Source organism: Anas platyrhynchos, chromosome 20 (genome assembly GCF_047663525.1).
Source record: "Anas platyrhynchos isolate ZD024472 breed Pekin duck chromosome 20, IASCAAS_PekinDuck_T2T, whole genome shotgun sequence".
Taxonomy (NCBI): domain Eukaryota; kingdom Metazoa; phylum Chordata; class Aves; order Anseriformes; family Anatidae; genus Anas; species Anas platyrhynchos.
Genome location: NC_092606.1, coordinates 9,245,801 through 9,267,450, shown reverse-complemented (window position 1 = coordinate 9,267,450; position 21,650 = coordinate 9,245,801). Strand labels below are relative to the sequence as shown.

The window sequence follows — 21,650 nt, the reverse complement described above, 5'->3', positions numbered from 1 at the left end:
GAAAATATAACCCACTTCACTGGTTAAGGACTGTATTCCTCCTCGTGGGTGGATAAGATATCTCTCAAGTGAATGGCTCTCGTATTTATTATGTCAGATTATACCACTTGAGTTACTGGTTCTGATTATAACAAAACTGGAAAAACAACCACTTACTAGATATTAATTTTATCTTACAGATTCTATTGTAAATGTGATACAGGCTGCTATGTATACTACAATCCTTAAAATAGCTCCATCTAAATGCAAATGTGGACCTCTGTCTAACACAGAGCTGAAAGCCTTCCCATTAACACACCAAGAGATAGGGGAATTAATTTAATGCTTAAAAATTCTCAGGGATAAGAGGAGTTTCTTCTGTTCGTATCTAGCATCACTTTCTCTTCATGACCAAAGCACCCATAGTACAATAATTTTTACCTTTTTTAAGCTTACCGAGGGATAAGGAAGTGCAATCTCTCTCTGGAAATGACTCGCTCAACTCTGCAGACCAAAGTGCAGCTATGTTTACGCTTGGTAAGGGATGCCCAGGGAAAGATGAAAGATGAAGATGGCTACAGTGCAGGAAGGCTGTTGGGATTCAATTACTCATCTTTGCAAACTAATCAAAAGCAGAGATAGTGTTTGACAGCATTCATCTCTCACCAACATTTTCAATACCTGCTCTTCTAAGCACATCAAACACCAAGCGTCTCACACTATCTACCGTACATGCGTACACAGAGTGTGAGATACCAATTTCTTGTTGGAGGACTTTGGTGATCACTCAGGGGCACATGGAAGTCACTGCCTCTAAGACAGTTACTATACACATTGCATATATAGGTATACATGGCCTGGAAAGCAAAACACAGCTCTGCCTCAGAAAAAGCCCCAGCATAAGCACAACGGCCTTGGAGCCAAGGGCTTGGGGTGCTCAGCAACCTCCCTTGCAGCTTCCAGGTTGAGGGATGGCAGGAAAGAGGGGAAGGATGTCGGTCTGGCTGTTCTGTGAAATGTAAATGTGCCATGGGGAACTATTCTCTGCAAACACATCTCTGTTTTGATTCCCAGGTGCCAGGCAGCAGCAGGCAGAAAGCCGACACACAGGCAACTTCACAGCCTTCTGCTCCATTCTGGGAATTAAGCTCTTAAAAGTAGCTATAATCACTTCTACCAAAAAGCACATAATGAAGTTGCATAAATACTGAAGAAAAGAGCACATTTGCCATGCACAAACTAGGTTTGTTAATCTTGGTGTCTTTTCACCAGAATCCACAGAATCTGAAGTTGCTCTGCAATATTTTCAGAAAAAAAACAGGAGAATCACGGACTTACTTGAACATGCGTCTCGTCAGGAAGAAGCATCCACCTCATAACCATACCAGGAATATCTGGAACAGACATCTTTGAAGCCATGAGATTAGAAACCACCACATCCACATGTAGAAACGTGATCATGCAAAATCTGGACAAGCAAAAAAAAATACTCAAATCATTTCCCACAGACTTACACTCTGAAATATGTTCCTGTTCTCTGAATCATTTCAGAAACACGAACGTATTAATGACAGTTTGGTTGTGTTGACGGGATTGATAAGTTATTTTTGTAGTGACAAAGCAGCAGTACTTCTGGATTTGGCCTCACATAGCACAGGTGGACCCAACCCCCAAAAAACCTCCAGCAGGGGACTTAGGACAAGGAGCTTCTGCTCTCTAAGGCACGTTTTACACCATACAGCACTTCCCATTCATTTCTTGTGGTGGGGTTCTTATTTTCTGTCAGCAGCAACATATCTGGCTTTTCTGAACACAACTGGCTACTGAATCACTCCAGCGGTTACCGCTTTTGCAGCTAGGAGCTCTGCAAGGTGCCAAAGCTAGCTCATCTCATAAATACGTACATACTTTCAGAGTAAGGAAAAAATTTCTTAAGCTGTTTTCTCTCTGGATCTTGTCCTGCCAGTGCTGAGTATTTTCTGTGCAAGAACTCAGTGGCTGGATCTTTGGTGATTAATTGTTTTTTTGCAAGATGATGCCCTAAATGGCATAAGAAAGAGATAACTTTTCACAGCAAATGGATGTGCCTCAGTTCAGAGAACATTAGGGGTACAGAGTCAATGTTACACACATCGAATTTCATTTGGCAAACTTAATGCTTCTGGCCTGACCTTTGATCATCAGCAACATATAATAGTAATTAAAAGACTTCTGAAATTTGGAAAAATGAAAGACTCATTGCAGATGTAAACTGATGAAGAGACCACTACAGGCCAGAAAGGTGGTGTAAAGCTCTACATGAGTCATTGCCATAAAAATATAATTTTCCCAAGCAGCTTTTGCTATTTCATGAACTACAACACTTTCCAATCTATTCCTGTAATCTATAAAAGCTTTATGAAATATTGACATTACTGCTGTTACTGATGTTCCCATAGTAATTATCCTCCATTATAATTAAACAATATGGCACAAAATCTGGTGAGGTTTGTTCCTGATAACTGACCTTTTAGACGAGATTTACTTTCCACTCTTACAGAAACAAACCTCTCCTTCTATGCTTTAAGAATTGCTGTTCTTCAAAATGTTACCAGGGACATTGTGTGAAAGCAGGATTCTAGTTTCTCTGGAGATTAGAGTTCTTTTTTCTTCCAACTATTTAGTTCAAATTACATCAAATTATGAACTGAAATTGAAAATAGCACTCCATTTTATACTCACTGAAGGTCTGATTTTCTAAATGGAAACCTATCGTGGAAATCCTTACTAACCCCTACATTACAAATACTTGCTTTGCAACACACAGGCACACAGCTTCTCCATGTTTTCCTCAGCTTTGGGCCTCACAGATTCCAGGTCTGGCTCTACTGCAGAACCAAAAAAAATATAAAGCTTTTCAAACAATCGTTACAAAGCACTCCAGCTTTACTAACAAGACCTCTTATTTATACCCAAGATCTAAGCTTGAAGGGAATCTTGAAACATTAGAAGTGGTTGGTGAGAGCTTGAGACGTTTTCATTGAGATCAGGGAGATAAAAAGAAGATACAGGAAAACCACAGGATGAAAGCTAAAGGAGAAAAGTAATCCCAAAATAGCTCTGCTTGGAGTGTTCTTCTGGAAGGGCTATTATACTGTTCAGTATGGCAAAACATCAAAGAGGAAATATTTCAGCCAAATCACTTGCGAGCTGAATTTCTCATCTTCTTCCAGATCATCAAAACTTGCTGGTTTTCTTAACGTGGCCCCTTGGTCAAATATGGAAGGGTAAAGCTCAAAAGGAGAGGGGCTTTCCTGCATGTCCAACCTAGGAAATATGGGGACAGAGCCAGAACTGCTACTGATGCAGCTGTCCTTCCCTAGAAATACTGCTGTTCCTCCAATAACTATTTCTATTTTCTATAGCATTTTGAACACTGCCATTTAACTGTGCAAGAGGGCTTCTCTGTTCTTCCCATTTGCCCATACATACGGGTCCCAGTCCAGAAGTGACTCTGTGCAAGAAACTACCCCCAGTCCCATGCCAAGCCTCACTGGCACCTGCAGAACCGTCGTTTCGTACTATGAACCTCTGATGGCTTCATGCCCAGAGCAGACACTGGCCAAACTGTCATAAATAGGATTTCCCTTTATTGCTAAAGATCAGTGTTTTTTCTTAATAATAATAATTAAAAAATAAAATAAAGCAGATCTACCTGTGGCTTTGAGCATGTGATATTATGGATCAAACTAAGAATGCAATTTCAGATTATAGCTCAGGACGTTTTCAGAACTGGAATTAAACAGCTTTTCACCAGTGCAAATCCTACCTCTTTGCATGTCTGTTTCCTCCTTGTGTTCCCCACCGCCTTTCTCCCTTGCATCCCCCTGCGCTCACAGAGCAAGTCCTTGAGATTAACCACAATATGATTACATTTTAATTGAGGCCAGCTTAGTGTGGGGACATCCTTTTAACTCAGGAGGCCTCAATTCCACAGAACCATAATGAACTAATAATGAATGTGCTAAAGTCATTAAATCAAAATTCATAAAAGGGTGAATATTGCTTTCTTTTATAATAAAGCAATTAAAATCCCATATACTATAATAGATACTACTAAGGTGCACTAAGTGTTCTTTAAAGAGGTTAGTGTATAATGCCACCCCACAAGAATTTGGGGATCTTTTCAAAATAGGACTGCTGCACTATTAATAGATGATCAGAACTCTTTTCATGTCTTCTTTGGTTCAGCATTATTTCCTTTTTTAAGAAATACTGGCATGATTTCATTAGTAGGTTTTGTATAACTAGTTAATTATAATAAATCATGACTTGCAGTACAAGTAACCAACTTTCAAGTAGTGAAGCATCATATCATTATGTACTTCTTTTCTGTTGAGCTTCTTTCACTGTTCCTTTCATCATGACATCCCCTTCACATCTCTCACATCTTTGTTCCTTGGGGGTTAACAGCCCCAAATTAAGGTAGCAGAGAACACATGCCATGGATACGTCTGACTTCTTATGTCAGTCCTGACTAGGGGAGAAGCCATATAGGAAAAGGCATGTCCTGATTTACAACCACTTGTCTCTTCACATGGTGTTTTCACCACGGGAAATGCAAGTCAAGTGAAGAACCCTGCCTCATTTTCAGTGTGGTCCTCATTGCCACAGGTGTAAGAAAGCCAATTTAAAACAGTCACTGTTGAAGACAGGCCCCTGGGGAAGCTGGACCTCTTGGTACCTGCATGGCAGCGATGCCTGCTGCCCAAAGTTCACCTTCCCACAGGAAGAGCCCCTTCCCCGATGGGCTGTAATCCACCCAGGCAAGGGCAGAGATGAAACAAGTGGCACCAAGTGATTGGGATCAGACAAACCAATCAGTAGCAGAAACAGAAATATCACCAACCGTCTACTTGTGCCTGCGGTGCCAGATCACGTTGTCCCCTGAAGGCCTTTGGCCTCTGTTCAGGAAAAAAAAAATCATTACTGTGCACCAAATGGCTGGGATCTAAACACAAGACAGTTTATAGCTACTCACAAATTCACACAAGCAACAAATGCTTTTCCTTTTAACGACATAGTCACGAAAACCCAAGACTTTGAAGAGTGCTCAGGAAGGGAGACCGACAGAAAGCATGTCCCAGAGCAGGCGGGCACGTGTGTCTATATGAAAGAGAAGAACAGATTGGCAGAAAAAGAATTATTAAATAGTACATGGTGGAGCAGGGGATTATCTGGAGAACATGATATAAGAACAGACAGATTAAAGGAACACTAAATATTTATTACAAAGTCCTTCATATCATATGCAATAATACATGCCATAGCTGTTACTGAATAATACAGGCAACAGCCAGTTGTTGAGATTGCTCTCTGAGTTGGATAAAATAGAATTAGAGGCTTTTATCCACTGGAGACTGTGCACTGTTATACATAATAATCAAAATCACTCAGAAAAGACAGAAATAGTTCAGTGAACATCCTAACTACACACGACAAAACCTCACATCCAGGTTACTGCAGAGGAATGAAAACACACCGGACAGACACAGCCTCATTTCTTCCTGAACATCAGTGGTGCTGGAAGGGACAAGACCACAGGATGGAAGGAATTCAGCCCATGAGAGAGCAAAACTGTGGGCTCCTGGGGAGTGTGTGGGCTCTGCAACGGGCCGTGAGCCAATCTGTTGTATGCTGACTGTGGGGTAAGGTGCAGCGTGCCCTAGGTACAGCAGAAATTCTTCAGCTGGTTCTGTATTTCCGTACATGGGTTGCTACATGAGCACATTAACACAGTTGAGACAGCCTGACCCTGGAGTTAGCAAGGAACAAAACATGTTATTGCAACCAACAGCTTGCCTCGTAAGCCTGCTTTTCCCATTCCATGCACACAAGGTCCTTTCAGCAGGCAGAATGGATGCACTCCTGGATCCCCTGCATGCGTTAAAGAGAATTTACTTAAATGGAAAATCTCCCTGCTGTGGCAAACTAGCCGTTGACATTGACTTATGTCTAATATGGTATACAGAGGAAAGAAAACAGGATTGTCAAAACAACTAACCTGTCATAGTGCAGTTGCTTTGCATTTTCTTTGTCAGAGCTGGGCCCGTCACACTGGTTTTGTGGCGTGGTCAGCATTCATCTCAACCAAAGAGGTCCTTCTCACTTGTGGGGAAGGGGAGGAAAAGGCTTGGAAAGAAAACTGTTGGGGACTGGGACTTTATCACCAGGTACAGTGACTTTGTCAGAACTACTGTGAACATAAGCCATAATATTTAAAATTAAAAGTTCTGTACTGGCTCAGTTCCACAGACAGAATCTGGTTTATTGGCATTTAGCACAGTAAACCTTCCCCTCTCAGAGCACTATTCCCCTATTTCTTTTGGAGGTTTTGCACTGGTGGATCCCACTGGCACTGGCAGAAATTACCCAGAGCAATCTACCATGAACTGCGGAGAGCGTGGATCCCTACGAGTATTGTATTTCTTCCTTTCTCATACATACTGAGGAGAGCATAGCCGACTCACCGCAGGAAACCCAGGTGCTGAATTCATCTAACAAGCTGCTTAAAACTCTAAACAGATGTTTCTGTGTCTTTCCTGCTTCTTGAGCAGTCTGTGTGGAAACACCAGCAGATTTACAAAAGAACAGATGCATGAACCATACATGCCTTAGTACCAAGGCCTGACTCACTGGAAAATGGTTTATGACTATGCATATAATTTGAGCGATGTGCTGTAGGGAAAAAAGATCAACCTTGTCCATAATGGAAAAGTAGATTGACCTGGCCAGAGCCATTGTGGAAGGTAGCAAAATTCATACTGAAACTGAAAATTATACCTGTCTTGATATGTTCCAGCTCCTGCAATGACTCATGAAAATGTAGATTGGGTATTTAGGCTGGACCTCATCCAGGGCCTGGAGAGATGTACAAAATAACTAATTGACTTCAATGGCTATTTTATCAGGGTCCTTTCTTTCCAAGATTATGGAAGGATCACAAATAGACCAGCAAACACACTGAGAGCTATTAGAGCCCAGAAAAACTAATTCGTACTTACACTGTCTTCTTTATACTCTGAGAGCACTGGAAATGGGCCTTGGTGCTGACGGCAACATCACCAGCCCCACAGCCCCCATGGTCCTGTGGTCAGACTGGGCTGAAGAGCAGATGCTGGATTTAAATCATCATTCACAGAATTACGGCATTTCCCTGGTGTTTCTTGACCCTTTTGGATTTATTACTTGAGACTTTTCACACAACGTACTTCTTCTGCAGTAAAGAGTTGCACCATTACACCAGGATAGGATACATGTACTGGTGTCCCAGGTGGCCAAGTGGATTGGCCTCAACTTTTCTTGTTGGCTTACTTCTTCACAAAGCTGGACTGTCTGGACTTTTATGATCATTCAAATACTTTAACAATGGTTCTTAAGGTGAGTAGGACACAACCACAGTAAGATAAATCAGACATCAACAAGCTCACAGCTCTAAGGTGGATTTGGAAAATTGTACATTTCAAAATTTTCCCTTCTCACAATCTGTCCACAGATCCTTGGATCTGTCATCCCAATATTGTATAAAAAAATGAACAGCAACAAACAACAACAACAAAAGAAAACAAACAAACAAACAAAAAAACCCTACCTGTTGGATTTCAAAAAACGTGTAGATGGAGGCTGAAGTCCCAAAATCATAAAGCTCCTGAAGGTGTGAAGCACCAGAACATGTGGTCTTCTAGGTGGTCGTGTCCCAGCTTATTGCCTCAGCTGGAAAAAAATGAAATATAATGTTGACCATAAGCACCAGAGAATTACACAGAGTTTCACAAGCATCACACACACTGACACCCAAGAACCATTTGCTTAACACAAACAAGACAGAGTTATTTTGTCAGGCAATGTGTGGTAATAGCAAGTTATTAATCCTTTCAACCTTAAATTGGATTTTCTAGGTTTCACGGACATTGCTGACAAGAAAGTCACTGAAGTCTGGCACTAAAGACTGTAGGAGAAATCCTGATCTCACAGCAGTACAGGTAAGCTCTCTCTCCGGGGATGTGATTTCACCTCTGCGTGTCAGCCACAGAGACTTCTAGCAATGGTTCATCTCAGAGTTACCATTTCAAAGACTTCCTTAAACTAAATATTCCTGAACATTTATGAAGTTAGGAAGAGCTTCACAGCAAGCAAAGGAGACCTCTGCTTCAATTAAGTGCGTATTTATACCTACTGCATTTCACATGTTGCATTTCCTGACGAAATGTGTTCCATTATTTCTGAAATATTAAACATCAAAAGCAGAGCTATAATGCATGAATTATACAGTGTTGCAAAAGCTATCATAATGTCCAGGTTTTTTTGGCATTTCAGCGTATAAATGTTATACCAAGGAGCTTTTATACTAATGGATAATTGCCTGCAGTGCATACTTAACCTTTGTCCACTTCAGTTGACTTGGTAGTGTTACCTACATACATCAAACATCATTTCATCCAAATTGGCAATGAAGGAAAGGCATGTGGCCAAATTCCTTCTCCTTTGCAAAGCTCAACTCCACAGGATTTGAATAGCGATGCAAATGAGAAGCCATCCACAAACTAACAGGGCTAGACTTTAAGCCCACTCTACATATGCCAGGGGAGGTATCCTGAATTTAGGTTAACGGTTGATCAGATCCCATATAAAGTTGGTTACTGGACCCAAGTGCATTCCAATTAACTGCTAGTAAACAGTCTTGCCTGATGCAACGTGTCTTTATCAAACGTGAAGCTTTGTGAGAAAAAACATTAGAGGCATTTCATAAAGACAGTGCACATCTTCCTCAGTGTATAGAAAAGCCATGCTAACCTCCTCACTATGGGGAAAGAGAAAGATGTCCTTTAACCCTTCAGAGAAAAGAAGGATGGTAGGCAGCTAGGAATAGCCACAGACTCCAAACCAACTCTCATGCCTGTGCTCTGAAAAGAGAGATGCTGATGTTTGGCTTTGGCTTGGCAGCATGTGTGGGAGAGACAGGGCCAAGCAGCCAGGGATGCTGCACTGACCACAACTGTAGGGACATTGCAAGTAAGAAGTACTTTAGTCCCTTCTCTGTCAGGAATGTACTCTGCTGATTTTAGGTAGGGTAGTGGTAGTGTTGCCTGCATATTGCCATGCACATTGCCAGATGCACACGAGAAAGAACCCTGCTGTAATCTGACCCAGAAAGAGCAGCAGATAGCATCAACCAGTTGACATTCCAGCTGAGGACCAGTGCTCATCTGCTTCGCTTTCCTTGCTTACAGCACCATCCTACTCTGCGTTGGCTGACAAACATCCTGTTCTCTCCATTGCTTCTGCAACCATAGCTACCTCATCACCTCGCTAGAACCGCCTGTTTCTGCATCACAGCAAGCACATGCTGCTTGTTTGCACTGTCAGGATTTTGTGCCCATCTCCATACCATTAACCAGTCAGCAAACTCTCACTGCAGCTGTCCCTATGCCATGTCTCACTTCTACCCCAACCATCCTAACATCGTACCTCCAAAGCAGGACCTTCCTTCCCCCTCCTAAGTTTTGATCCTGAAGCATTAGGCCATTCTTCTAGTCCTTGCATATAGCACCTATTATTGAAGGCCCACCCTTGTTCGTTACCATTTCAGCAATGTTTTAGAATTCTGAGAGTGCTGCTATAGAATACAAGTAAGATTTGCAATCCAAAAATCCCAAATCCATTAGAAAGCATTAACAGAAGGACTTGTGTTCTGGCTATGTGTGCCACTTGGCATTTGTCTCATGGTTTCTGTTACAGTTTCTCTCTCCATGAACAATGCCAGTCATGTGTTTATCAGGTACAGGCATGAGCTTCACCACCTCATCCTACCTATTCTCCCATTAAACTGCATATTGTAATAAAAAGACTGGGCTCAATCATGTCCCAGGAAGTGCTGAGCAGCTGCTTTCTGCCATCCAGGACTGCTGCTATTTTATACATATCCAAACCTCAGAAGCAATCAGCCATTCAGATCTGTAATACTCATCCCTTCAAAATATCAAGCAATAGAACATAAACAGCAAGGATGCACAAGAATGTAAATGTAAACACTATTCTAATAGCAGGACCTCACTGCTGCTTTGAATTTCCCAGTAATAATCCCAGACCATTCTATTTCAGTCCATGAAAGGATAAGCAGAACAAAGCAAGAGAGAAGAAAATAAAACATCAGACTTCAACAGAGAAACAACCAGGCTGGAGTGCAAGAAGCCAGTTATGGATCAGACCATGCTAACCCCTTCTAACCCTTTGCTGGGACTGTTCTGTGCCCCCCTTATTCCCTGTCTGACTTTGGGGAAGCCATGCAGTCCATGACTTTCTATAGGCAGTTTGATTTCTATCAAGCACAATTCATCTGTTCACAATTTCATTCCTGGCCTGGAGGCTGCGCCCACTTCCTGCCCTGGACAACAGGCACGATGCCACCTCTGAGCCCCACTGCAGCATCACACAAAGGGCTTCATTAGAGGCTCAAATGCTCAAGAGATCAAATATCACAATAATGGGGCCAAACAATAAACAGGAAGAGTGATTTATCTTAGGGAAAAGAGCAAGTTTACGCTACTCTTAAAATGTGGTCCTGCAGGAAGCTTCTTAAAAGGCTGGCTGACTATCCGTGGGGGAGTTGGGAAGGCAGCTGCACTGCCTGGCTCACTAACATGGAAATAGTCCAAGCACACCCAACCACTCCTCTATACAGATTGGTGTATGCCAGGGTCAAATTCATCTCGTAACTCCCGAAGTGTCAGTGAGCTGCCTTGGCTCCCTTTATAGTCAGCAGAGCCTATGGAAGCACCACAGCAGTCCACCCCCCGCTTGCAGCCACTGTCTAAAACACTGAACTGAACCCTGGAGGGTCTTGTTTTCCTGCATCCCTTATAAAGGGACTCTAAGTGGCTCCTTGGAGTAGAGCAGTCATTCCAGACGTCCTCTGGCTGTGCCAGCAGCTTTACACAGGCAGCAAGCCCTGCTCTGCGGCCAGCCCAGCAATCTCCCAAAGTGCCATGCAGCCAGAGAAAACAGGAGCTGAAGGAAAACAAATACATTTGATTACTGTCCAATAACAGTAAACATCGTTCAGAAATCTTTCTGCACACAGAGATTTTCAAGTAATGAGAAGAGACCACAAATAAGTGACAGCCAGAAGAGCCCTCATGCTGTTTCAGTGTGGCAGTAGGCAACCGGCATCTGCAAGAAGGCAAAATGCTCATGCTCTGCCCCTCTCCTCAACAATACCACGGCTTCCGACCAACCCACGGTTAATTTGGGTTGGCTTACCTGGCGTTTCAGAAGGTGATGAAAGTGATGGAAAAGCCCAGAACTGGACCCAGGTCCATGAGGTGCTGTACACCAGGCAGCACGCTTGCCATTACGTCTGGAGATGTGCCTGTTCAAACCGTCCGTGCAGAATCACCTGGGTGTCTTCCCTGGTTTCGTATTCATCAGGGAGATGGTTTTCTTCATTTAAAAGGCTGGGTAACATGCTGCTGTTAAAGTGCACTTGAAATGCAGCAGGGTTCACTTCTTTCTGTGCTATTGCTGGCAGGAGGAGCACGGTGTCCTCCTCAATGAGCTCAGCAGGGCCGTGCCCACCAAGCAGGCAGCTCCTCGGGGCCGGGCAGGGGTCTGTGCTCCCAGGAGCCCACCTAGCACCGAGGGGACACGAAGCATGCACTCTGAGCTCCACACAGCGCTGTTTGAGATCTACATTCCCAATGTTATCTTTGCACTCTCATGAAGTGCAATTACCTCCTCATTTTGCAGCTCTTTGTGCCCATTTAATCTCTCCCATTTTGTTTCTGACATCTCCAATAATCCAGCCCTGACACTCCTTATAGATACTGCAATTACAATACAGAGCAGCCCCTGACAGGATGAGTTGTATCTTGCTTCCTTCCTATAACACTCAAGCCATCAGACATGGCTACATGAAATGGCAAAAGAAACCACCACAGACGATTTATATGGGTCCCCAGCAGATAGTGACAGTGCCATATATCTGTCTTAACCAATTAAATGTCTGGAAGCTACCCAGAATAGGGCAGCCGAGGTAGGATTTACATGTATTTCTGCTTTAAGTAATAACTCAGCTGTGATTTCCCTTTCTTTTCTCCTAGGTCAGAGACTTGGCTATTGCCACCCTCCTGCCTTCCCACCCCATGTCATACACTTTGCCCCTGAGGGAATAATCCTCGGCTTCTGGCAAGCCCATGACTGTAAGGTGCACAGTGTGATCCATCAGAAGCAGAACAGTTCCCAAAATAGCCTTGAATTTTTTTTTTTCTTTCTTCAGCTATCAACAAAATGGGCCAAGGAATTAGGAACACCTTCTGACTGATCCTGAGGATAATTAACTAACTTGCAGAAAACACCTCCTCACACTAGAAGGCAAAATGAGAGATCCTTTCTGTTCTCTCTGCTGTTCTCTCCCAGCTCCCGGTATATGTCGGGATGTGTCATATTCTTTTTCTTAGCCAAGAAACTACAACCTCCAGTTGCTCCAGAAGAATCCACACCTGACTGCTGGCTGACTGTAAAAATCAAATGGGCCTCATGGTAGCCCTGAAAGCTAAAGTATTTTAGGGCCTTGTATCTTCCTTCTACTTGCAGCAAAAGCCAACCCCAGCAAGTATATGTACGGATTCAAATATAAAGGGCTCCTGATCTCTGGTGTCAGTTAATCCCCAGCTAAGGTGAGATCACAGAAATAATTGAATCCTGCCAGAGCAGGTTTGATTTGTAAGAGGGCTAAAGGATTTAGACATTCCACTGCCACTGAGTTTGTTTACACCTTATTTATGTAACGATAATCCCATGCACTGGGATTTCCAGTTACCTGCCGGAATCAGGAGGGATTATTATTCCCTGCTGATGCACATCTTGCCTTTTCAGCTGCCTCCTCATTTTTTTGGGCTTTGCTCCCCAAGTGGGTAGTTTTAAACTCATCCTCCAAGCTGGAGTAAGGAAAGACACATTCCTACCTGATCCGGAGGATTTGTGGTAAGACAAATCTCAGCCTTCAGCACTATCAGCCCCTGCAGAGCTTCGCACCGGAGCTGCCCTCGACCACGGGACTCACTCAGAACAGAAGAGCCTCTCTAAGAGAAGACATCTCACCCTGCCTCACCTGTATTTGCCCCTCTGCAGAGCACAAACACGTACCAGCCCATCCCCTATGCACTGGGGAGTTGCAGAGAGGAGTCAGAGACCTTCCAGAGGGCTTCAGTGAGGGATTTTCTGCTGCAGCTCAGAAGTGTGGGGTGTGTGGCGGGGAGAAGAGGCAGAGCCCGACATCTGTTTTCAGCCAAGAAGTCACAGTCTCTTCAGGTGACCTTGAGCCTGTGCCATCAGCAGCACACTTGTAAAACCCACTCCGCAGCAAGGATAATTAAACCAACCCACCTCACAGGTGTTTGGGGAGGCTGCTTCCAGCGTGATTTGTGACCGTCACAGCACAGCGTACGTGCGACAAGGGAGTGGGATCCGAGTAAGAGGAGCTCAGCTGAGATTAGCACCTCGGGGCCCCATCCAAACTAAGGATAAGGGACTGTGCCTTCCCTTAAGAGTATCTAATCCAAGAAGACGGGTTAATAATGAACAGAAAAAAAGAAACCCATTACCCTACCTGCATCTGCTGAAACTGAGCACAGGGAACACCAGTGCTGCCCCTGGGACAGAGCAGGGCTGAGGGGCAGCTCAGGGGAAAGGGGCTGGGGGAGCTGGTGGCATCAGGAGCCCTGGCAGCCAAGGGGACAAACCACACATTGGGGTGCATGAAGCACAGCGCAGACAGCCCCAGAAGGGATTCTCCTGCTGCATTTTGTGCTGCTGCAGCCTCGCCTTGAGCATGGTGTGCAGTTCTGGGCTCCCCAATATAAAAAGGTCCCTGAGGTGCTTGAGCACGTCCAGAGGAGGACGGCAAAGCTGGTGAAGGGGCTGGGGGGCACGTCCTGAGAGGAGAGGCTGAGGACACCTGGGCTGCCCAGCCTGGCGGAGAGGAGGCCGAGGGGCGGCCACGCTGCTCCCCGCAGCTCCCTGGGGAGGGGAAGCACAGAGGCAAAGCTCCTGTCCTGTGTTCCTTAAAACTAGGCTAAGTATTAGTCTCGAGGAGCTAATGAGTAGGCACTTGTAGCATACCCAGAAGATGCACAGAATGTATAGAGTCAGTGGGTGTAAAGGAAACCTTCAGTATAAAACACGCAAGACCATATTCTTCTTCAGAGGGATGCACACCAGATGAATTTGTTGCCAATATTATGACTGGGCTAGCTACACCAGCGTGAAGTTTGCTTTCTTCTCACCCTCATTATAGTCCAACAAACTAATCCCTTTATTGATGATATAATGTGCATCCCTGTGCTAACAAATTATTTGCTGTGTGCAATTGATTTCTACTGCTGTAATCGCTACACACAAATATCTTCTGTATCATTGCTCTGCAGAAAAATATGCTTTCCAGCAAGATTATATAGAGTAACAGACAGTGTGATTATTCAGCTTCTATAAAGTTATCTATCTACTTAACCTCTGCACAGCCTTTACAGCAGGTTTATACAGATATGCTTCAGAAATTTATCCACCTACACTTTGTAAAACACCTTGTTAAACCATCTTCCATCTCAGTGTGAGGATGAACTTCCAACTCCTTCACAGAGAGGGCTGTGTCTAAGACTAATTGCTTAATTTAGGAGAGCAAGCCAGCTTCCCTTTTTACCAATATTACTCTTCAAAGTGAATTTCACACAGGTAAAAGTCTTAAATCAGCAGCTCTGCGGACTGGACTCCTTACCTAAATAGAAGCCTGGCAAAAGGAGCAGCGCAGCTTTCCTCTGTGATTGAAATCTGAGCGCAGCTGAAGTTCGTTTGCACCCTAACACCACCTCAGATCTCAGATTTTACACTGGGGCTATGGAGAAGGTGTACAAGTTAATAAATGACTGCATCAGCAGGCTGTTCTTGTCCACTAGGAAGGAACCAGAGTTCCTGAGTGCACTCCACGACTTTCAGTGCTTTTGTCCCGCTGCTCCAAATGAATGGGTACCCTCAGCCTGCTGGCTGGGGTCAACGTTTGGTCCATGGGGAGAATTAAAGGAAATAAGGGAAATAAGCAGAAATAATCAGCCCCTGGGTTTGAAGTGATGACATGAACGTTGCATCCCTTGCACTTTGTCCAAGCTCACCCGCTTTGCTCGCTCCACAATGACTCAATGTAAGTAAAGGTTTGCCGTTAGGCAGCACTTCCCTCCAGCTCTCAGGCACAGGGGTGGGTGATATCAGCCTTCTGATCACGCTGAGCCTGGCTCTCAGGCCTGCTCATAGCAATTTCACTGCAGCCACAAAGCAAAAAGGCAGCTGTTGCTGTGTGACATTTCTATAGATCTCCAAGGATCAGCACCTCGGCTGGCAGCATCAGCACAGACAGGATGGTTTACTACGGCTGAGGATCCAGCCCCTGTTGTTTATCCTGTTCTATAAAACTGTCTTGTAAAGGTCGTTATTTGTCCTGCTTGCATTTGTCGCGAGGCCATTTTGCTCCACTGTTTTCAGATGTCACTGATAAGCACTCGTGCCTGAAATGTTTCAGATTCACAGCCCCTAGATACTCCCAGGTACAACAGTTACACACCAATCAACAGCAAATGCCTTTCAATCACAAGAAGAGAAGCGTTTCTGCTGCATTATGCACAATTACGTGCTCAACTGTTATGAATAACTCTGAAGCTCCAGCTCTGAGACTATTGCAACCATATGTGACACTTGCTCAGCCACTTTCCGCTCTTCTCTCAGAAAAGGCTGTGCAGGAGAAACTGCTTCACCCTTTGCCATTGCAAAAGGAGCCATTATTTAAAGCAGCTACAGCCAGAAGGATGCTTTTGTCCCTGTATAAGAGGTAAGCCAGCAATTCACCTCTGAAGCAGCACACAGAACCTGAACCAGGATCACAGTGATGCAACTGGTCCAGAGTCAGCCAACAAGGCAAAACTAGCAGAAAATCTACGCACATGCAATTTTTAGGTGAATTTGGCTCAATGCGAGTACACCAAGCACGGGGAGGGATGGCAATGGGCATGGCACTGGCACGTGGTGACAGCCCTCACGGGGAGCCACAAGTTGGAGGAAAGGTTGGGTCTGGGAGGCTCCTCGCACCTCCTGCTACAGCTGCGGTGTCACCAGGAGCGCAGCTGCATGGGAGGGATGGAGCAAAGCCTCGAGCACAGCCTCGAGCCCATCCCAACTCAGTGCAGGCGCTTCAGCATGCACTCACCTCTTACCCACTGCAAAGCCTGGAGGACTATTACTCGTGAGCTGCACACACACATCCTTCCTGATCAGCCCTCTCAACAGGAATAAGAGCAATCTGCACCAGGAGAGAAAAATGGATCGTTCCCCCCCTCCCACCCTCCCCCTTTCTTTACACATGCGGATGATGAGTTGTGTGAGCAATGTATTTTTTGCTTCTAATTTTAACATGTTCAGTGATGCATTTAGGACAGTGGTATGTACCTGGTAAGCAGTACACACATGCTCACATACTCCGCTTGTCTGACAACAGAAGACATCAATAATTGCTGAGCCTGTGAGTAGGAAGTGTCTCTTGAAAGGAACTAAGAGACCTTGTGAGCACTAAGGAAAATAAAACACAACTTGGAGAGACAGTAACCTGACAGCTTCACCATCCAAAAATGTCTTGCAGACTCCTAATTGCACAGATTGCTTCTGATTACATCAGGTAGCACCAGGAAGTAGGTTACTCTGCAGCAGAGAGAGGTGAATTCAAACTGTCTATCTTTGATCAAGACTCTGGTTCACCAAGACTCATTTCTGATAGAAAAATCAGAAAAATGTGCATCATTACATGGCAGCACCATCATCAACGTGACTGTTTCATCCATATTTATCCCTGCTTCAGGTCCTGCTGCTACTTCTGTGCACTAGGAACACACATCTGACTCCCAAGGCTGTGGAAACAGACACATTTCAGAGATCTCGTTCTGCTAAGGCAAGAGAAACTTTTAATCTTTGTACGTTTGCCTTTATCCAATATAATCTACCAAACAATGGCTTATTTTTAACGAGACTACATATGCCCTCCCTGCACAGAGGTTTCAGAGACTGGAGAGCTAGTGTACAAAGTTAGTGAAAATATACTGGTAAAAGCATGTGGAGCTGTGGGGTTGTCATTCCTCTTCCTGTGGGACGAGGGAAGAAAACAAGAACATGAAGCAACAAAAACATTGTATACTAAGTCCTGAGAGAGGATCTGGCCTTCATACAGCTTCAGGTTTAAAATTTAGTAAGGCTGGGATATAGTTAGGAGAAAGGTAGGTGCTTACCTGGGATAAACACAGACCCAGCCAGCTCCCCTCCCTGGCAGCAGCATGGCCAAACACAAGGATGTGCTAGGGGAAGTGTGCAGGTTTATGGCATGGGCACACCTCCTTTTCACTTGTTCTGGCAAAGGCAATTATTTACCACGGAAATATTCCTCTCAGTAAGTATTCCTGGAAAGAAATCACAAAGAAATACAGGTAAGGCATCTGTCTTTCCTTTTACAGCCAGCAAACCTATATCCAGGATAGAAAACACTGCCGTGAACTCACGGCTGAAGAGCACCTCGACCTGCATCAGGGCTGTGAGAGGTGTACGGGTGTACAGACTTTCAGGGCCACACATTTCTCCCCAGCACCCCTGTGCAGCACTGGGGAACGCATTTGTAGACACTGAGCTGACATACCTTGTGTAATTCACACTTAAGATAAGTCTGTCCAAACAGAAGTTCAGCTATGTTGTCAGCTCTTTTGTTTTAAATCCACGTTAGCCTTACACACACAAATCATCAAAAGCAACCTCACACAATGCCTCCCCAGCACACATGGACACGGATTTTTTTCCCATGCTAAAGGCAAGGTAGGACATACCCAACTGAATAACCCCAAAGAGAGAGAAACTGAACAGCTGCCAACATCCCAAAGAGGCCAGAAAGATTCAGTTAACACCAGCCTGAAACTCAATGATGCTGCATCAAGATCCTCTCGGTGCTCAGACTGGAACAGGACCAGTTTTTCTGGATGTGCGGCTGGAAAGCAGCTTACGAACAGCAGCACATCCAAAGTCACAGGGACAGAGAAAACACCACACATGTGCACGTAGAGGGAGGGGGGCTGCCTGGGCTACGGGAGGAAATTAAAACTGGGGAATATGAAATTATATCCAGTGTCCTGCACCAACTCCAGGGTTGCTGAGTTAAAGGCAATGAATAAATAAGAGAAATTCAAAACCAAGCAAATCTCTGGGATGAGACAAAATTCATTCCAGGGTGTTAGAGCAGATTTGAGGAAGGAAACGTGTGTGCCAACAGCAATTACTATGGAGAACTCGCTGAGCACAAGTCTAGAAGACTGGAAAATTGGAAAATAACAAACCAAATGTGGTATCAATATGCAAAAAATGAGAGCAAGCCCGGCACAGGAAATTACAGGGCTATCAGCTTAATATTCATTACATATAGGAAAACGCAAGGTCCCCATTGTATACAAGAGTGTAATTAAATCAAGGGGTTCTGCTGAAATCAACTGCTTGTGATGTTTATGAATTAGCAGCAGATTCAAAATGCAGCCGCAACCTTAGCATTCAGCCTGGGGCCTGGTGTTATTTGTTACAATCTAGGAACCAGCCCTGGTGAGAAGCTTTCTCCTAGATAGTGTAAATTTAAAATCTCTTGCCCAGTGTTTGTTGTTGTTGTTATTTTTTTATTTATTTTTTTTTGCTTTACATGTGACTCAGTGCTGATGAGGATTAGCACAAATAGGCCATCCGAGGACAGCGTCTGGGGGAAAATGTTATGGGCTGACTTACTGATTAGTGCTTGTTTGCCGTTTAGGGCAGCAGCAGCGAAGCATCTCTCGTATTCCTCCTGCTTCTGCTCCCCCCGTGTCTCCACAGCAGGAACATCTGCAGTTACCCACGTATTTCCTCTCGGTGCTGGGAAGCTGTGCCAGACTTTCATTACCTTTCAAAGGGTTGTCACTGGTGCCTACAGAAACACCCTCTTCCACTTCTACTGCACTCCGACCACATGGCTTGTAAAATCCTATTGTTTTTTATCTGCAAAGACACTCCTAAGTCCTTTGGGCACGGATACCACACAGGCCTCCGTGGGCCCCCAGAGATGCCACATGGTTTTCTCCTCCATTAGGACCTTGCTCCATGTCAGGAAAAAGCAGCTGAGGGATGTAAATGAGAATAAAAGTGATCTGCAAGCATAAAAGAAGGGGAAGGTTTCCAGCAGGTCACCACTGTCATCTGGGGAGGAGCAGAGCTGCCGGCAGCCAAAGCTTTGCCACCAGTGCAAGAGAATTGAGGGCAACGCTCACTGGGCTGGGCTGGTCCAACTAATCAGCAAGAGATGGCCAAGTCCTCCCGAGGGCAGAGCCACGAGGATTTAGAGCTAGATCTCCACTCCTAGGCAGGGGGCTTCAGCCTCTGGATCCCAAGTCCCAGGAAGCGGTGAGCGGCTCAGCATCCAGCCAGGCTCAGCGCCTCCCAGCAGGCCAGATGCCCCGAGTGAAATACATTCGTCCTCAGCAAGGAACATGCAGAAACGTTAATAAATAATTAAAAAGCTCCTACAGTGGACCTAGCTTTTAGAAATGCATTCCACAGTACTTTATTACCCTTAATAACCTCCAAGACAAATTATGAATGAACACAAAGAGCCTATTTTAAGTGTGCAGTTGCAAATGCCAAGCAGGATTTTCAAACACAGCATGCAGAGCCAGAGGGAAATTACAAGTCTCTTCTCTTTCATCACAAGTTTCTTGCATCAAGAAAATGTATGGATAAATTACACAGAACCTAACTATGGTTTTTGTTTGTTTGTTTGTTTTTTTAAACTCTAAGTGAAATATTTCAGGAAATTCCTCCTTAAATCACTGTATTTACACCACCAACACTGGATAAAAAGCTTGCCACTTACTTATAGTAGGTTAAAATGAAAACCCCACAACAGCCCAAACCTAGAAAGGATTTATAACGTAGATCCAGATTCCATACCCCATTTAGACGTTTAGCTCCGTGCCTCAGTTTTCATCCCTAAGCCTGACAAAATGGAGAAAAAACGAAATTCAGCGGATGCAACAGTCAACTCCACAGCTGCTGGCTTGGGTGAAAGAAACACAAACTGGTGCCTACCTGGCCTTACAAGATCTCGTCTCTGGATTGTCCATCAGATGTGAGAAGCTGAATAAGAACTCTTCAATGCGTAGTGTGTGCAAATACTACAAATAATTAGCCTCGCAAAGGTCCTGTGGGAGCGGGTACTATTCAGTGTAAGCCTTGTCAGACTTGCATTTTTTCTGCCTATATTTCCAAGCTGTACGTGGAACTGAGGCATTTATTCTGCAGGACTGTTTGAACTCCCCCCTCGCTCCAAATGACAGCACGCTGCATGCAGGAACACGTGAATGACGGACAGCCTGACCACCTCAGGGCTTAGATGGAACTTGCAGAAACCCTGGAAACCGAGCACCTGCACCGAGGGAAGAACCTGCATCAAGCCCCGCAGCAGTTCCTCTTCCCCAGGGTGTCTGGAATGTAATTTTGAGATATTGTTCTTATTCAAAATTTCTGAAGCAAGTAAATATGCTGGCAGCCATACCCGAGCATGTTTTTTTTCACCTCCTTACCTTTGCTGTCTACTCGTACTCTTGCAAAATGCAGAAGCAATTTCTATTTAGCATGAAAAGCCCATGGGAGATTGAGTTGAAAGGATGTAGCAGGGGGTTATTTTCCGCTGGTGGGTTGAAACTCCCTCCCTCACAGAGGTAATGCTCTGCAGTGAGCAGTGTCTGGGAAGACCTGAACATCCAGGTAACCTTACCAAATGCATCTGCTTCACAGACGCGTTGGTCAGAGCCTGCTGTTGCCAAGAGGTACCTGGCCACTCTGCAAGCAGTCACAGACTCAGATATTTGCTGGCACCAAAAAGAGCAAAACTTCATCTCAGAGTCTGTTCCTTGGCTGCAAATTTGGTCTGATGAGGTGAGAAACATCACACTGATAAGCCTGTGGTACTGACTTATGGGCATTTAAGTAGAGACCTGGTTAAGCCATCCATCAACTCCCCTTTGCCAGGGACGGCTGGTGCTGGGCTCAGCCACTGTTGATCCCACAGCAGGTACACTGGCACGAGGAACATCCCATTGCTCACTGCATTAGCCTCATCTGCTCTTGCTGCACAGGCTCACACCTGTGTGCAAAACCCTTGTAGCACGGCAGGGCCCCAGACCTGTGTTTTTCAAATGCTTTTGTTTGCAGAGCTGAATGCTGCCTTGCTTGGGTGAACAGCCTTTTCCTCTGTGCTGGTTTTGCACTTCTAGATCTGACCTAGATCTAGAAGCACAGGGAAAGGGACCACAGAGAGCAGCAGTAAGGAGAAAGCAAGAGAACTTTTTTTTAAAGCCTTTGAATCCTTCTTCATCTTGACTCAGCCTGTAAAGCGAGTCTCCTGCCATCTCACTCACAGTGGGCACATTCCCAGTTTCACACGTACGTTTTGAACCCCACAGCTGATTTCAGAGACACCTGACAGAAGCATGAAGGCCCCAGATCCACATGTATTTATGAATTCTTCAAAACATGCAGCTAGGTAC

The 21,650-nt window shown here is 44.7% G+C and overlaps 1 long non-coding RNA gene across 4 annotated transcripts in view; it reads right to left on the bottom strand.

Moving 5' to 3' along the window:
• Positions 1 to 21,650, bottom strand: part of LOC106016501 (uncharacterized) — a 331,834-nt gene that overhangs the window by 28,606 nt on the left and 281,578 nt on the right. For all 4 annotated transcript variants that reach the window (XR_011804222.1, XR_011804223.1, XR_011804224.1 and 1 more), the window contains 8 exons: positions 17,334 to 17,501; positions 7,610 to 7,731; positions 7,023 to 7,234; positions 6,802 to 6,879; positions 5,000 to 5,124; positions 4,868 to 4,922; positions 2,772 to 2,846; positions 1,318 to 1,447 (listed from right to left, as the gene is read on the bottom strand). This is a non-coding gene — a long non-coding RNA (uncharacterized lncRNA). The remainder of the gene's footprint in view (positions 1 to 1,317; positions 1,448 to 2,771; positions 2,847 to 4,867; positions 4,923 to 4,999; positions 5,125 to 6,801; positions 6,880 to 7,022; positions 7,235 to 7,609; positions 7,732 to 17,333; positions 17,502 to 21,650) is intronic.